A 16,983-nucleotide genomic window follows, 5' to 3' on the forward strand; every position below is an offset into this window, starting at 1 on the left:
CAGTACCTGAAAAGAAGAAGTCTCCCCCGTATGCAGCAGTCCGACAGGGGCTGTCAGAGCCATATGGTCAGTTCATTCACCATTTGTCAGCAGCCTTAAAGGATGCAACTGAGCTCTCTGAAGAGCTCCCTGAAGAGCTCCAAGAGCAAATGTTCCAGACCCTTGCCTTTGAAAATGCTAATAGGCAAACTAAGACAATTCTTGCTACGCTGCCCCAGGGAGCAGGAGTAGACGAGATGCTCGTGCGTGCTACCCATGCGGAACAGTCATCTCAAACAGCTGCTTTTACTGCAATGCTGCAGAATGTCCTGCAACAACAGGGACAAGTCATCGCTGCAGCACTGACCAGAGGGGTGCCCAGCAGGTGGTACCGTGCTATGCATACAAGACCCCGAAGCGAGAAGGCGCAGTCAGCATCAGCTCCTGAGGAAAGTGATGCCACTACCATAACAGCTGGAACTCTGGGACCTCCATCCCGAGAAGCCTTGGGAGAGGCTGCAGACGTGGCTGAGTGAGGAGGCTGAGAACCTGCCAGGTCCACCACTCTCCGCAGGGGGGGGAAATAGCGAGACCCTGTGGCGAGCGTAACAGCTGCCCTGGGTGGTTGCTACTGACTTGTGGTGGTTGTTGGGGATTCCTCTGCGAAGGTGGAACCAAGAAGGGGAGTTGCGTAAATTCTTGCATATAGCACCAGACACAGAGGTAGAGTGAGGAATTGTTTTTGACTGTCTTCGATCGGCTATCTGCCCATTTAGACCGAGTGAAGGCAGTACGGAGTGTGGCAGTGTTAGGGTGAGAGAGTAGCACACAGGTTCATATCCCGTGGCAGCATGTGGTGGCCCTGGAGCGCTGGGCCCGCAAACATTCTGAGAGGTTTGCTTCTCATAAGCATCCTAACCAGGTCCCACGCAATGTTGACAGCAATCCAAAAGAGACAAAACATGTGGGTCACCCTAGCTGAATTAACGGGGCAAGACTCCATGTGTCTGAGCCTAGCCACGCCAGGGGACCCATTTCGCACCTGTTTAATCGGGGTCCCATATTTTAACCCACAAGACTTCTGAGGGATGCTAGACAATAGCTCCCTGATAGGGGAATGCCACAAACAATGGTAAGTGTTCAGGGCTGATCGGACTGAGGCCTGCGCAGCAGCGTGCCTGCTGGCAAGGCGCATTCTTGAAAAACATCAATGTCACGATGGGGACACCAGAAGAGTTAGATCTACTGGGTTCCACAAACCAAACTGGGGATGGTTACATGACATTCGAGCCTCCCACTATCAGTCAATTAAATGTTAATAAGCCCCTTTGGGCCACTGTTGACCCTCTTGCAGACTGGTTTCTGAGAAACTACGAGTCCGAAGCAATTTACCACCAAATCAACCTCACGGGTCAAGCCCTGAAGCACCTCCCCAGTGGTACGTTCTTAATATGCAGGGACTGCGCATGGAATGGGGTTCCCGCCGGCCCTCATGGGGAACCGTGCTACTTAGGGAAAACTCACCCTGTTCCATCCAAGCCTGCATCAACTCTTAAGTATCACCCACCGCACTAAAACCAGGGTGCGGTGTTCAATCCATGAGTTCAAATGTAAAAGAAATTAAGAGTCCGTCTTTTGGAGTCGTGGTATAATTTGGCGAGCATCTATGTTTTTACCTGGTGCTTCGGCAGCCAGGGCTCACACAATTTTACATAAACTTGCTTGCTGGGCAAGGGATGAGTTAAACATAACTTTGCAGATGCTTGACGAGCTAAGCGCAGATGTTACTAGTGTTAGGCATGCAGTATTACAAAATAGAACAGCCATTGATTTTCTATTATTAGCCCACGGCCACAGCTGTGAAGAGTTCCTGCTGTATGAATCTTTCTGACCACTCTGTCTCAATTCACAAGCACCTCTCTGACCTCCAGAGGGGTCTGCACAACCTTTGGGAGACAGACGACCCTATTGGAGATTGGCTTAAGGGTCTGGGTATCACCGGATGGCTGCGTACCTTGGTAGTAGAAGGCTGCCAATTGCTATGTGTAGTTATATTAGGCTTAATAGTATTTGGGTGTATTTCTTCTTGCATTAAAGCGGGACTGCGAAAGATCATCGACTAGGCCTGGGTTGCCCAAAAAGAAAACGGGGGATGTGTAGAGGGATTCCTTGTGGAACAGGGGCATATGATACCCCAGGACAGTCTGGGCAACCCAGGGCTGCTAGGGAAGAACCCCTGAAGGGGCCTCAGGCTGCAGACAGGCTTAAAAGACACCTGGCAGCAGGCAGCCTTGAAAATCCTTAGCAAAGTTACACACTGGTTGGCTCCCCTGCTGCTTAGAGACTGCCCTGTGAGAATAGGGTGTGAATCTTTGTAAAGTAGATATGAGTTGGTGTAAGTAAACAATAAAGCAGAGAACGATGCTCAAATCGTATCGGTGCTCGTGTCGTTACTCTGGCTGGCTCCCCTGCACTCGGAACCCCCCCCCCCGCTAAACAGTAACTCTGCAAAGTGTGAAAGCAAGGTGCATGAACAGTTTCTATTTGATTACCTGTTGTGGTAAGAATGGTACTCTCCAATTTAATGTTCACACCAACACTACACCCACTCGCTCACTCCCCCCTCCCTGCTGTGGTGGGGGGAGAAGAATTGGAAGCACAAAAGGTAAAGATCACGTGTTGAGATAAGAACAATTTACTGTAAACAGCAATGAGATAAGAAAAGTAACAGTAGCAATATTAATGACAAAAGCATACAAGATAGTGATTCACATGCAACCTGACCAAAGCCACCTGGCCATACCCTCTCCCGGCTCCTGCAAAAATTAACCCTGTCCTGGACAGAACCAGGACATTACCATATCCTTTTAGCAGCCTTGACAGCCCTTTCAGTTAATATAGCTCAAATCCCCTAGCAAAGCAAGCTAAATACATTCATAAATATAGGGGTCCAAATGCACACTTCTCTATTTCTCCTGGAAGAATCTCCATGTTCCAGCTAACTCTTTTTCAATTTATTCTGTGAAAGTTATAGAACCATAGAATCATAAAAACACAAAGTTTGGAAAATACCTCAAAGATCATCAAGTCCAGTTGTTAACCCAGCACCACCACTACGTTCACCACTAAACCACATCCCCAGCTGCCACACCTGCACAACTTTTGAACACTTCCCAGGATGGCGACTCTACCACTGCCCTGGGCAGCCCATTCCAGCGTCTGACCACATTTTCAGGGAAGGTATTTTCCCTAATGTGATAAATGTATGTTGAAGTGTTGGCTTTTGCAAAAGTTAAAAGTTCGTGTTCCTATGCAGATATGGTTGTGTTTAGTTTGCAGTAGCGGGAGTGGGGGGGAACCCACTAGCCTGACTGGATAGCGTTTAGCGAGCAAGTGTAACGGGAAGCCACTATTTGCTGAACCCTCAAGTTAAACTGCACATGCTCTAAAAAGGTGGGACGGGGAAGGGAACATGTTAATCAGTTTTAAGAAAATGTTAAAAAAATTCCGAAAAGCTATGATTATGTATTCTGAGTTATGAATATGTATGTAGTTGATGCAATACCTGGGGTAAAAAATCCTGAAGCCTCGCGTGAGACGGTACGCCTCTGACAACGGTCATGCGCCCAGCACTGTTGGTTTTTGCTTTGTTGACTTTGTCCCCTAATAAAATTTTAAAACCTTACAAGAGGAATGGGCTTCGTTTCTCGCAACTGGGGACTCACCCACATGAACACCTTGTCTCCATGGTCCTAGGGGATTCCGAGTGAAAGGTGCACCCTGCTGATTTCAGCGGTTTGTTCAGCTTCTTCTGGTGCTATCAGTGATTGCAGGTTAACATCCCGTTGACAAGAAGGGACCCACAAAGCACAGGAAGGAGCTCCCAGGAAAAACCATGGTTGCCTGTAATTTATGAGCATGAAGACCCAGACAAGAAAATGGACTGTTCGATTGGGAGGGATTACGGGGGTTTGACTGGTGTGTGCGTGAGACATGGACTGGGTAGCCCGGATCTGTGAAGCAAGAGTGGAGTCTTTCTAACCACGTTTCCAATCTCCTGCGAGGGAATTGGCTGGCGAAGAGACAAAGCGAAAGGACAAATTGAGTGAGAGAACCCCTGGGGAAACATTATGGGACAATGGATAAGTAAGTTAGTTCCCAGGAAAAAAGGGACCGAGAAGGCGATGGCTGATATTCCCCCAGACAGTCCACTGGGGATTAAGTTAGCTAACTGGGAACATAACCCATGCACAAAGGGGAAAAATAAAGTGAAAATGATCCAATATTGGATGACTGAATGGGTAAAGGAAGAAATTAGACCAGATCATTTATACTGCCCAAGGTATGGGTCATTTGAAGGGTGGATTTGTCATGCTCTAAATATTTATGTAAATGCTAAAGAACCTTTTAATATAGAAGACAGTGAGTACACCTCATGCTGGAAAGGAGAAATTTGGCCTGTGGGGGTAAGCACTTTCAAGGTGGCTGACGTTAAAAAGGATGAAGACAAGGAGGAAAAGACGTGGGAACCACTAGAGGTATTACCTCCCCCTTATCCAGTCCCAACAGCCCCTCCCCCGACAAATGAAGGGCCCTCCCAGAATACAAGGGGGAGTTCAATGAAAGATAAAAAGCAATCCATAATGGATTCCCCAATGACCACCCCCTGACAAAAGAAAAAATCAACACCTAAGATAATGATGTTAGAAGGGGAGGAAGATTCGGGAGAGCTGAGAAACTATAGCGAGGGAGCCAGTTTATTTCCCCTCAGAGAAGTACCCTTGGGAGGGGCCCATGGGGGAACAGGGTTTGTCAATGCCCCTTTAACTTCCAGGATTTTTAAAAAATAAATTAAAGGTTTATTAGAGGACCCCATAAGTCTCTTGGAACAATTTGACCAATTTTTGGGACCCAGTATTTATACCTTGGAAGAAATGCTGTCCATAATGGGTATTTTATTCTCACAAAAAGAGAGGCAGATGATCAGGACAGCTGGGATGAGAATTTGGGAGAGAGAAAACCAACAGGGTCCACCAGGAGGTCAGAAGATGCATATAGCCTCTCCCAACTGGAATCAAAATGATGTGGTAGGCAGGCAGAATATGGGTGATTATCATACTCTAATAGTTAGAGGAACAAAAGAAGCCGCTCCTCAGAAGCAGAATGTAAGCAAAGCCTTTGACAGCAGGGGAAAGAAGAAACCCCTACAGAATGGCTAGAAAGGCTTTGGAAAAATATACAGCAATATTCCAGAATAGACCCTGACAGTCCAGCTGGTAAAGCGTTATTAAAAGTTAACTTTGTCACATATGCTTGGCCAGATATCAGGAGAAAATTAGAAAAATTAGATGATTGGCAGGATAGAGGATTAAATGAGCTGTTAGGAGAAGCACAGAGGGCTTACATGCAGAGAGATGAAGAAACAGTAAAAAGTAAGGCAAAAATTATGTGGCTACAATGCAAGGGGTTAACCCATCCAAACCTACGAGCCCCTTCAGTACTGATACCATGCCCTAGATACCATGCCCCGGGAAACAGGGGAAGAGGGAAGAAGGGATCACCAATGGGAGCAAGGCATCGAGAACCGAACCACAGCAGAACAGAGGTGTACCAAGCAGTGCGTGTTTTCATTGTGGAAAAGTAGAACACTTTAAGAGGGAATGCCCAAAGCAAACTAGGGACCTGAAGGTGTTTAAAGAAATGCAACGGGGGAAATATGGGACTAGGGTGTCAGGGGCTCTACCTCCTGGGGGATAAATATAATTTGAAGCCCTTGATAACATTGAAAATAGGCCCCCAGGAGGAGGTATTAGAATTTTTAGTTGATACTGGGGCAGAAAGAACCTGTGTCTTTACTGTTCCAAGGGGGTGTAATGTAAGTAATGACACTATCAGAGTAATGGGGACAAAGGGGGAGGGTTTTAAGGCTACTGTGATCAAGAATGTGGTAATTGAAGAGGAAACTAAAATAGGGATGGAGATGTTTTACAGATCCTAGGAGCAGGCTGTAACTTACTGAGGAGAGACTTGCAGGTACAATTAGGAATAGTGGTTATACCCAAGGAAGGGAAAATGACAGACAAAGTGCTAAAACTCCACCAAGAAGATGAAGGAAGAATTAACAAAAGAAGTTTGGGCTGGAGAAGGAAATAGGGGAGGATTGGATATTGATCCCATAAGGGTAACGACTGAAAAAGAAGAATGTCCTATACATGTGCGTCAGTACCCTATATCCTCAGAAGGAAGAGAAGGCTTAAAGCTGGTAATAGAAGAACTGATAAAAGATGGGACACTGGAACATTGTATGTCTCCCCATAATAGCCATATTCTCCCAATAAAGAAGCCAGATGGGACTTATAGATTGGTTCAGGACTTAATGGAAGTTAACAAAAGAACCCGGACTTGCTACCCAGTGGTACCAAACCCCTATGCACTTTTAAGTAAAGTCCCGCCTCAGCATCAGTGATTTAGTGTTGTGGATCTTAAAGATGCATTTTGGGCTTGTCTGTTAGCAGCGGACAGTCGAAATATTTTTGTCTTTTCAATGGGAGTATCCAGGCACTGGACCAAAACAACAATTAAGATGGACAAAACTGCCACAGGGGTTTACTGAGTCTCCAAATTTATTTGGGCAAGCTTTAGAAGAAATATTACAGACCTTCCCCACTTTTCCTGGAATACAGATTACCCAATATGTAGATGACCTTTTATTACCAGGAGAAATTGAAGTTCAAGTTAGGGAGGCCACTCTAAAACTTTTGAATTTCCTTGGGGAAAAAGGATTGAGGGTGTAGAAGAGGAAATTACAATTTGTGGAGTCAGAAGTGAAGTATCTCAGTCATTTAATAAGTAAAGGTAGCCAAAAGCTAAATCCTGAGAGGATCACTGGGATTTTATCTCTCCCCCCTCCTTCTTCAAAGAAGGAAGTTAGAAAACTGCTTGGATTATTGGGGTACTGTCAATTGTGGATTGAAGGATATATTCAAGCAGTGAGGTTCTGATATGAAAAATTGACAGAGGGAGACAAGATAAAGTGGACCAAAGAGGATGAAGACAAACTAGAGGAGTTAAAACTTAAACTGACCTCGGTACCAGTTTTGAGTCTACCCTCATTAGAAAAACCCTTTTATCTGCATTCGAATGTGGAGGATGGAGTGGCTCATGGAGTTTTAGCCCAGGACTGGGGAGGAGCGAAGAAATCAGTAGCTTATTTATGTAAACTGTTAGATCCAGTTAGTCATGGGTGGTCAGTATGTATTCAGGCTATAGCTGCTACACCTACACCTGGTAGAAGAGAGCGGTAAACTTACTTTTGGAAGTAAATTAAGTGTGCACACAACTCATGCAGTTCGAAACGTGTTAAATAAAAGAGCTGAGAAATGGTTAACTGACTCAAGGATGTTGAAATATGAAGCAATTTTAATAAACAGTGATGGTTTGACGCTGATGGTAGACAAGTCTAAACCTGGCTCAATTTTTATATGGGAAACTGTACTAGTTTGAAAACAAACCAGTGGGAGGCACCAAGTCAGAATAACAATTTAATGAGGAAATTAAAGAAAAGGGAAAAAAAAAAAAAAGAAAACACTGGTTCGAAGTGACAGACTTAGGATACAACCTGACACCCTGTTAGTCAGGGTAGTGGTAGCAGTCCAGTAGAATGGTGGCTGCAGTCCCCCTGAAGCAGTGATCCTGTAGAAAGGGGCTGCTCTTCCTCAGAAGGTCCAGTGGTGGCTATGTAGCTCCTGTCCTCCAGAAATCCATTAGAAAGGGTGTCTGTGGTTTCAGAATCTCAGATTATATCCAGGATGGAATGTTTGGTTCCTCCCTCTGGGTGGAGCATCTCACAATAGGATGATGAGTCATAAGGCCAGGCATTGATGGGCCATTAACAGAAGATAGTCCAGAGGGAGCTATCTCTGAGTCATGCGGCAGGACAATGATGGGCAATTAACAGAAAGATAGTCTGGGGGGGAGGAGGCAAGGAAACACTGCCCCACCTGATTTCAACAGCTGATGGGGATGGTAATAGAATACACTGCAACCCAGGACATTATCCACCCCTTATTCTATTACCATCTACATCATCCCAAATTAATACCTTCCTTAAACTCCACACACACACACACATATATATATATACAGTGAAACCCTACACACAGTTCTCACTTAAGATTAGGTCTCCTTGTGGTACACAATGAGTTTCCCCATCTTTCTGCATTACCCACCAAGTGTAACCAGGTCCTTGAGCAAAGACAATCCCATGGATGGGTTTGCCTTTGCCTGAGATGGGATTAATCCAAACAGTCTTTCCTAGAATACCTCTCATGGTATGATGAGACTCTATCTCAATCCACTGTGTGCAAGGGTTCAGACTCGGCGGGACCAGCTCAATTGATGGACCCTCGGGTATTGACCATCCAGGTGGCCTTTGCTAAGTTCACTTCCCAATTTTTGAAGGTCCCCCTACCAAGTGCCTTCAGGGTGGTTTTAAGTAGTCCATTGCAGTGTTCAACTTTCCCAGCAGCTGGTGCATGATAAGGAATATGATATATCCATTCGAAAGCATGTTCTCTGGCCCAGGTGTTGATGAGGCTGTTCTTAAAATGAGTCCCATTGTCTGACTTGATCCTCTCAGGGGTGCCATGTCTCCACAGGACTTGCTTTTCCAGGCCCAGGATGGTGTTCTGGGCAGGGGTAGGTCTCCAACCATCCAGTGGTTGCTTCCACCATGGTCAACACGTAGTGCTTGCCTTGGTGGGTTTGGGGAAGGGTGATGTAGTCAACTTGCCAGGCTTCCCCATACCTGTACTTTGACCATTGTCCACCGTACCACAGAGGCTTCACCCGCTTGGCCTGTTTGATTGCAGCACAGATCTCACAACTGTGGATGACCTGTGAGATGCTGTCCATGGAAAGGTCCACCCCTCGGTCACGGGCCCATTGGTATGTTGCATCTCTCCCCTGATGACCAGAGGCATCATGGGCCCAACGAGCTAGGAATAATTCTCCCTTGTGCTGCCAGTCCAGATCCACCTGTGATACTTTCACCTTGGCAGCTCGATCCACCTGCTCGTTGTTGCGATGTTCTTCATTAGCCCGACTCTTGGGTACGTGCGCATCCACGTGTCGAACCTTCACGGTCAGCTTCTCTACTCGGGCGGCGATGTCCTGCCAAATCTCAGCGGCGCAGATGGGTTTCCCTCTGCGCTGCCAGTTGGCCTTTCTCCAGCGAACCAGCCATCCCCACACAGCATGAGCTGCCATCCATGAGTCGGTGTAGAGATAGAGCCTCGGCCACTTCTCTCATTCGGCAATATCCAAAGCCAGCTGGGTGGCTTTAAGCTCTGCAACCTGACTCGATCCACCTTGTCCCTCGGTAGCTTGTCCAACTCGGTGTGTGGGGCTCCATACTGCAGCTTTCCACTTCCAGTTAGCGCCAATAATTAGGCAGGAACCATCAGTGGAGAGGGCATAATGTCTTTCACTCTCTGGTAGCTTGTTATATGGTGGGGCTTCCTCAGCACAAGTCACTTGCTCTTCCTCTTCTTCAGAAGATAATCCAAAACTCTCACCTTCCAGCCAGTTTGTTATAATTTCCAGAATCCCAGGGCGATTCGGGTTTCCAATACGGGCACACTGTGTGATGAGGACGATCCATTTACTCCAGGTGGTGTCGGTGGCGTGATGTGTGGAAGGAACCTTTCCCTTGAACATCCAACCCAGCACTGGTAGTCGGGGTGCCAGAAGCAGCTGTGCTTCAGTGCCGATTACCTGAGGCAGCTTGACCTCCTTCACAGGCTGCCAAGATTTCCTTCTCTGTGGGAGTGTAGTTGGCTTCAGACCCTCTGTAGCTTCGGCTCCAGAATCCCAGTGGTCGGCCCCGAGTCTCCCCAGGCACCTTCTGCCAGAGGCTCCAGGACAGACCATTGTTCCCGGCTGCAGAGTAGAGCACGTTCTTCACCTCCGGTCCTGTCCTGACTGGGCCAAGGGCTACGGCGTGAGTGATTTCCTGCTTGATCTGGGAGAAGGCTTGCTGCTGTTCAGGGCCCCAGTGGAAATCGTTCTTCTTGCGGGTAACCAGGCTCACGATCTGGCTGTACTCAGGAATGTGCATTCTCCAGAAACCTATGGCGCCTAGGAAAGCTTGTGTTTCCTTCTTGCTGGTCAGTGGAGACATTGCTGTGATCTTATTGATGACCTTGGTGGGAATCTGATGTCGTCCATCTTGCCACTTTACTCCCAGGAATTGGATCTCTTGGGCAGGTCCCTTGACTTTGTTCCTTTTGATGGCAAAGCCAGCTTCCAGGAGAATCTGGATGATTTTCTCTCCTTTCTCAAATACTTCCTTTGCAGTGTTCCCCCACACAATGATGTTGTCCATGTATTGCAGATGTTCTGGAACCTCACCCTTTTCCAGTGCAGCCTGGATCAGTCCATGGCAGACGGTGGGACTGTGCTTCCACCCTTGGGGCAGTCAGTTCCAGGTGTACTGCACGCCCCTCCAGGTGAAGGCAAACTGGGGCCTGCATTCTGCTGCCAAAAGAATGGAGAAGAAGGCATTGGCAATATCAGTGGTTGCATACCACTTTGCTGCTTTGGACTCCAGCTTGTACTGGAGCTCCAACATGTCTGGCACTGCAGCACTCATTGGTGGCGTGATGTAGATACAAAAATGCTGCTAGCGAGGATTTCCTTGCTATTTTCTAAGTCCGTGAGAGACTTTTCTCTCTCACAGAAGAGGTAGCAGAGTATGTAAACAACCAAGCCACCTGCAACCTTGAAAAGTCTTGTTTATGGTATAGTCGAAAAATATTTTGACAATGAATGTTTTTAGGATTTTAGCCAATCACACCCAAGGGGTAGCTGATCCTTTGTCCAATTAGACTACGAAGAAAAAAAGTCTATAAAAGAGTTTGTAAAATAATTAAATAAATCAATCTTGCTGCACAATTCCTGCCTGCTGGATCTTCTCTCCTCCTCCTCCCTATGGCTGCGGGACACGGTGATATTCCCTAGGGCCCAGGCCTGCGGTAATAGTGTGACCTCATTCAGGCCACGGTAATCCACCATCAGTCTCCATTCTCCGCTGGACTTACGCACTGGCCATATTGGGCTGTTGAAAGGTGAACAGGCCTTGCTGACCACCCCTTGGCTCTCCAGCTCATGAATCATCTCATGGACGGGAACCACAGAGTCTCTGTCGGTGCGGTATTGCCAACGGTGCACTGTTGCTGTGGCGATTGGCACCTGTTGTTCTTCAACTCTTAGCGGTCCCACGGCAGAGGGGTCATCTGAGATGCCAGGCAAGATACTCAGTTGTCTGATATCTTCTGTCTCTACAGCAGCTATCCCAAAAGCCCAACGATGTCCTTTTGGGTCCTTGAAATATCCATTTCTGAGATAGTCTATGCCGAGGATGGATGGGGCCTCTGGGCCAGTCACGATGGGGTGTTTCTGCCACTCGTTCCCAGTTAAACTCACTTCAGCTTCCAGTACAGTCAGCTGCTGGGATCCTTCCGTAACCCCAGAAATAGAAATGGGTTCTGCTCCCACATCCTTGATGGCATCAGAGTACACTGAGTGCCGGTGTCAACCAAAGCCGTGTATTTTTGTGGGTCAGATGTGCCAGGCCATCGGATCCACACAGTCCAAAAGACCCGACTGTCCCTTTCCTCTACCTGGCTAGAGGCAGGGCCCCTCTATTCCTGGTCATGGTACACATTGCTCCCTTCCGGTGAATATGCTCCTGAGGTCCCTTCAAGAGGATCAGTCATATTATCATTCCTGTATCGTCTGGAGTTCTGTGCACAAGAGACCGGAGCAGTGTTGACTCTAGATGAGCTTCTTGTGGTAGTTGTCCCTCCTTTTAGTTCACGTACCCTGGCTGCTAAGGAGGAGGTGGGTTTTCCATGCCACTTACTCATGTCTTCTCCATGTTCCTGAAGAAAAAAACAGAGATTACCTCGTGGGGTGTATCCTCTCTTCCTGGTTGGGGGATGCTGACTCCTAATGGCAGAGACTCTTGTTGGTTCTGGCGAGATGTGGCGAATTTCTTCCTTAAGTTCCTTTTTCAGTTTCTGATGGCCCTCTTCAATCAAGCTCCGGACTTGCTCAGCCAAAAGACTTGTTTCCACGGATGAGACATGGGTGTGAAACGGGGCTGTGACGGTGTCCTCGTAAATCCTCAGCTTCTTGACCAAGTCGCCCACCCTGTCCTCGCCTTCCCTTCATTGCAGCGTTGCCAGGTAACGGGAGTACATCTCTGGTCCAAGGTGTGTGAACCTCAGCCACATCTGTGACGTGCACTGGACACCATCTGGGCTCTTAGGAAATCTCTTGTCTTCTGAGAAAATGATCTCCAGCACAGCCAATTCCCTCAGGCACCGGATACCTTGTTCCATTGTGCTCCATTTTCCTTGGTGCACCTGGAGGTCTTCTTTACAAAGGTACCTGTCCCTTACACTTGTAAGCAGTCGCCGCCAGAGGCTGAGGGTTTCTTGGGTTCTCCCGATCCCCTGGTCAATGACCACATCCCGGGACAGAGATCCCAGCTGCCTGGCCTCACTTCCGTCCAGAATGGTGTCATTGGCTGCAGCGTCCCAGATGCAGAGCAGCCAGGTCAGGATGGACTCGTTCGTCTGGCGGGTGAATTCCCTCCGCAGGTCTCGCAGCTCACCCAGGGATAGCGACCGAGTGATGATCTCTGGCTCTGCCTCTTCTGCTGGGTGTGAAGGTCCTGCTGCATCCTCGTCAGTCACTATGCGGACTGATTTGCTTTTTGATTTCTTCTTCTGAACGGGGGCAACTGGTACCAGTTTAGGCTGTTCTGGTTCAGTGACAGTTTGTATGGAGACACTGACGGTGCTTTTGGTTTCCCTCTCCTCTGTGACAGTCTGAGCAGACATGGACGCTGTTGCTTTGCTTTTTGTTCCTTTCTTCTTTGCGACAGTCATGGTGTTTGTTGCTTTGTTCCTTTTTCCCTCCTCCTCAAGCAGATGTTGCACCACAGCAGGTAGTGTTTTGTTTCTAAGCATGGTGTACACAATGCAGGCCATAGAGAAAAAGGAGAATAGAACTGACAAGAAGATTATACCATCCTAAACATCCAGAGGGAATGCAATATTTTCAAAAACTGCTGTGCCTGGCCTGAAAGGCTGGAAGAAACCATTCTCTACTCTTCCCACCAGGGGCTGGGTGCGATTGTTGAGGAGATCCCAGACATAGGAGCCCAGACTAGGACAGCCAAACAAAACTGAGTATATATTCCGAATGGTATTCATCGCCTCGCAGTTATTATGCTATAGGCATAATAAACCAATAAAGCAATTCTCATACCATTCCCTGGTTTTAGCAGGAGCAATACAACAGGCAGGCAGTTCCCCAGGTGAGGAGAAATATAGAGCATGATACAGTGTACCCATATAGACAAGTGGAGCACCTGGTGAATAGGTTTCTGTTAATACAAAACTGTAATTCTGACTTTCTCTCAGAACAAGCCCCACCTTGGGCACCAAAATATGTACTAGTTTGAAAACAAACCAGTGGGAGGCACCAAGTCAGAATAACAATTTAATGGGGAAATTTAAAAAAAGGAAAAAAAAATAAAAGAAAACACTGGTTCAAAGTGACAGTCAGGATACAACCTGACACCCTGTTAGTCAGCGTGGCGGCAGCAGTCCGATAAGATGGGGGCTGCAGTCCTCCTGAAGTGGTGGATGTGGTTTTGTCGAAGCAGTGATCCTGTAGAAAGGGGCTGCTCTTCCTCAGAAGGTCCAGTGGTGGCTGTGTAGCTCCTGTCCTCTGGAAATCCAGTGGAAAGGGTGTCTGTGGTGTTGGGAATCTCAGATTATATCCAGGATGGAATGTTCGGTTCCTCCCTCTGGGTGGAGCATCTCACAATGGGATGATGAGTCATGAGGCCAGGCGTTGATGGGCTCATTAACAGAAGATGGTCCAGAGGGAGGAGGCAAGGAAACACTGCCCCACCTGGTTCCAACAGCTCATGAAGATGGTAATAGAATACACTGCAACCCAGGACAGAAACCAAAGAGTAATTTAACCCATAATTGTTTAGAAGTTATACAGTACCAAACTAAAGTTCGGGAGGATTTAGCGGAACAGGCCCTCCCAGAAGGAAAGAGAACGTATGTTGATGGTTCATCTAGATGCTTACAAGGAAAAAGAATGTCAGGATATGCTTTGGTTGATGGGGAAAGTATGCAAACCATTGAAAAAGGGAAACTACCTCAAATTGGTTTGCTCAATCTTGTGAATTATATACTTTAAAGAGAGCACTGGAGTATTTAGCACACAAGAAAGGAACCTGATTCAAAATATGCATTTGGGGTAGTGCACACTTTTGGGAAAATTTGGGAAGAAAGAGGATTACTTAATTCAAAAGGAAAAGAGTTGATTCACAAGGGACTCATTTTAGAGGTCTTAAAATTAGAATTGCCCGAGGAAATAGCTGTAGTACATATCAAGGGACACCAAAAAGGAATGACCTCAGAAATAAGAGGGAATAATTTGGCTGACCAAGAAGCTAGAGATGCAGCAGAAAATGGAAGCGAAAAGGTTATGTTGATTCTGCCTCAAAGCGAGGAAGAATTGGAAATTCCAAAATTTACTGAAGCAGAAGAAAAAGAGTTAAGAAAGATAGGGGGAGAGCGGGACCAACAGGGAAAATGGAAACTCCCCAACGGGAGACAGTTACTTAATAAGCCCTTACTAGGAAGATATTAGAAGATATACATCAGAAGACTCATTGGGGTACTTAGGCCTTGTGTGATCACTTTTTAAGGAATGATGGGTGCATTGGGATCTTTGGATTGGCAAAACAAGTAACTGAAAGGTGTGTAACTTGCCAAAAAGTAAATAAGAAAGTTATGAGAAAAACAACACCAGGGGGCTGTGAATTGGCTACACGGCCATTCCAAAGCATCCAAGTGGATTTTACAGAACTTCCTCAAGTGCAGACATGGAAATTTTTATTAGTAATAGTAGATTGCTTGACTCATTGGGTGGAGGCTATCCCAGCTGTTAGAGCTACAGCTCACACAGTGTCAAAAATCCTCTTGGAACATATCATCCCTAGGTATGGGATGGTCAACAAGATTGACTCAGACAGGGGAGCACACTACATCTAAAGTAATACAGCAAATAACTCAGGCTCTAAGAATACAATGGAAGTTGCATACCCCATGGCACCCTTGAGTTCACCTACCCATGAGTTCGGGTAGGATAGAGAGAATGAACCAAACTCTAAAAGAGACCTTAACTAAACTGATGATTGAAACAAAGATGTCATGGGTAAAGTGTCTGCCTTTGGCATTATTAAGGATCCGAACACAACCTAGATCAGACTTGGGGGTATTTCCTTATGAAATGATGTTCAGATTGCCTTTTCTGACTACCTAAGAAGAAGGAGAAGCAAGTGTTAAAAAGTATATCACTACTATTGCACAGACCCTAGAAAGCTTACAGGTAAAAGGATTGATTTTTGCTTGGTTGACTTTGTCGATTTTGTCCCCTAATAACATTTTAAAACCTCACAAGAGGAGCGGGCTTCGTTTCTGACACCAAATATCCAATCTGAACCTCCCCTGGCACAGCTTGAGCCCATTTCCTCTCCTCCTGTCCCTTGTTCCCTGGGAGCAGAGCCTGGCTTCCTCCCAGCTGCACCCTCCTGTCAGGGAGTTGTGGAGAGTGGGAAGGTTCCCCCTGAGCCTCCTTTTCTCCAGGCTGGGCCCCCCCAGCTCCCTCAGCTTCTTGTCATCAGACTTGTGCTTCAGACTCTTCCCCTCAGCTCTGTTGCCCTTTTCTACACACGGAGAATGATTTAAGAAACAAGCTATTTTGTCCAGGGGTTTTTTGTTTGTTTTTCTGTTTAAGGACCCTTGGCTACAATTAAGGGGATACTATACTGTGGAACTGAGCTAGAAAGCATTTCCCACCCCAGCTCTTTTGAAGCCATCAGATCTGGTTGAATAAAGATAAGGTTCGCATGGAATCAAATGAAGTCATTGCTGCCCTCTGTCCTCACCCTGGTAAACACGTTAAGTTCTGACTTTTTCATGGGAAAATAAGAAAAGGCTTTTACAGGATTACCAGAAGATTTCACATGTAACAATTTTTTATATATTTTAAAAATTTTTTTTTGGAGTGCAGGATTTAAAATAATCTAGATTATAATTATAGCTATAGATAGATATATAGATATAATTATAATCTAGATAAAATGTCCATAATTAAAGACATCTTGATGAGATAAATCATGATTGCTGATGATTGTTGGACAATGCTTTTGTTTATGCTCCCAAACACTGGGAACAACGCACTATTTCTGGACAGTGCTCCATATCCTGTTATCTGGAAAAGGCTTGAATAGTAAAGCTGACTATATCCCCGATATCTCTTCCCTTCCCTCAATTTATTAGTAGATGTATGAGATACTTACAGCACACATTATTTCCTATATCCTGGACCTTTTGTTACTGAAGCTTGTTAATAAAACACTTGGATTCTCCATTTTCACAGCACTTCTGTTTTAACATTTTAAGTAGGATGGTGTTACAGACCCTTCCTCTATATCAGCACAGAGCAAGCAAATGCCATTGCTTTTTAAATACTTTCCACTCTTATGACAAAACAGAATATAAAATTATATAAAATTAAAAAAATATATATATATATAAAATATAAAACAGCAAATATAAAATTACTTTCTCTTGAAAGTCACCAGATATATTTGATTTTCTTTCCTTATAAAAAATAATGGGGATTGTTCTCACGTATGAAGCACAGCAACAGAATGATGTAAAGTATAACAGAAACACTCAAAAACTGAAAACACTTAATAATACGGTATAAAACCCAACAACCAAAGATGCCGGAGAACCTTAAGCACAAGCTTTGCCTTTTAGCAGAATGCTGGTGGCAAAAAAAGAAGCTGTTCATTAATATAAAACTTCTAAAATTTAAATTTATGATTGTTACACTCAG

General features: G+C 45.9%; 1 protein-coding gene across 4 annotated transcripts in view; it reads right to left on the reverse strand.

Moving 5' to 3' along the window:
- IFT140 (intraflagellar transport 140) overlaps positions 1 to 16,983 on the reverse strand; it is a 106,199-nt gene that overhangs the window by 67,410 nt on the left and 21,806 nt on the right. The window lies entirely within an intron of this gene.

Source organism: Corvus cornix, chromosome 14 (genome assembly GCF_000738735.6).
Source record: "Corvus cornix cornix isolate S_Up_H32 chromosome 14, ASM73873v5, whole genome shotgun sequence".
Taxonomy (NCBI): domain Eukaryota; kingdom Metazoa; phylum Chordata; class Aves; order Passeriformes; family Corvidae; genus Corvus; species Corvus cornix.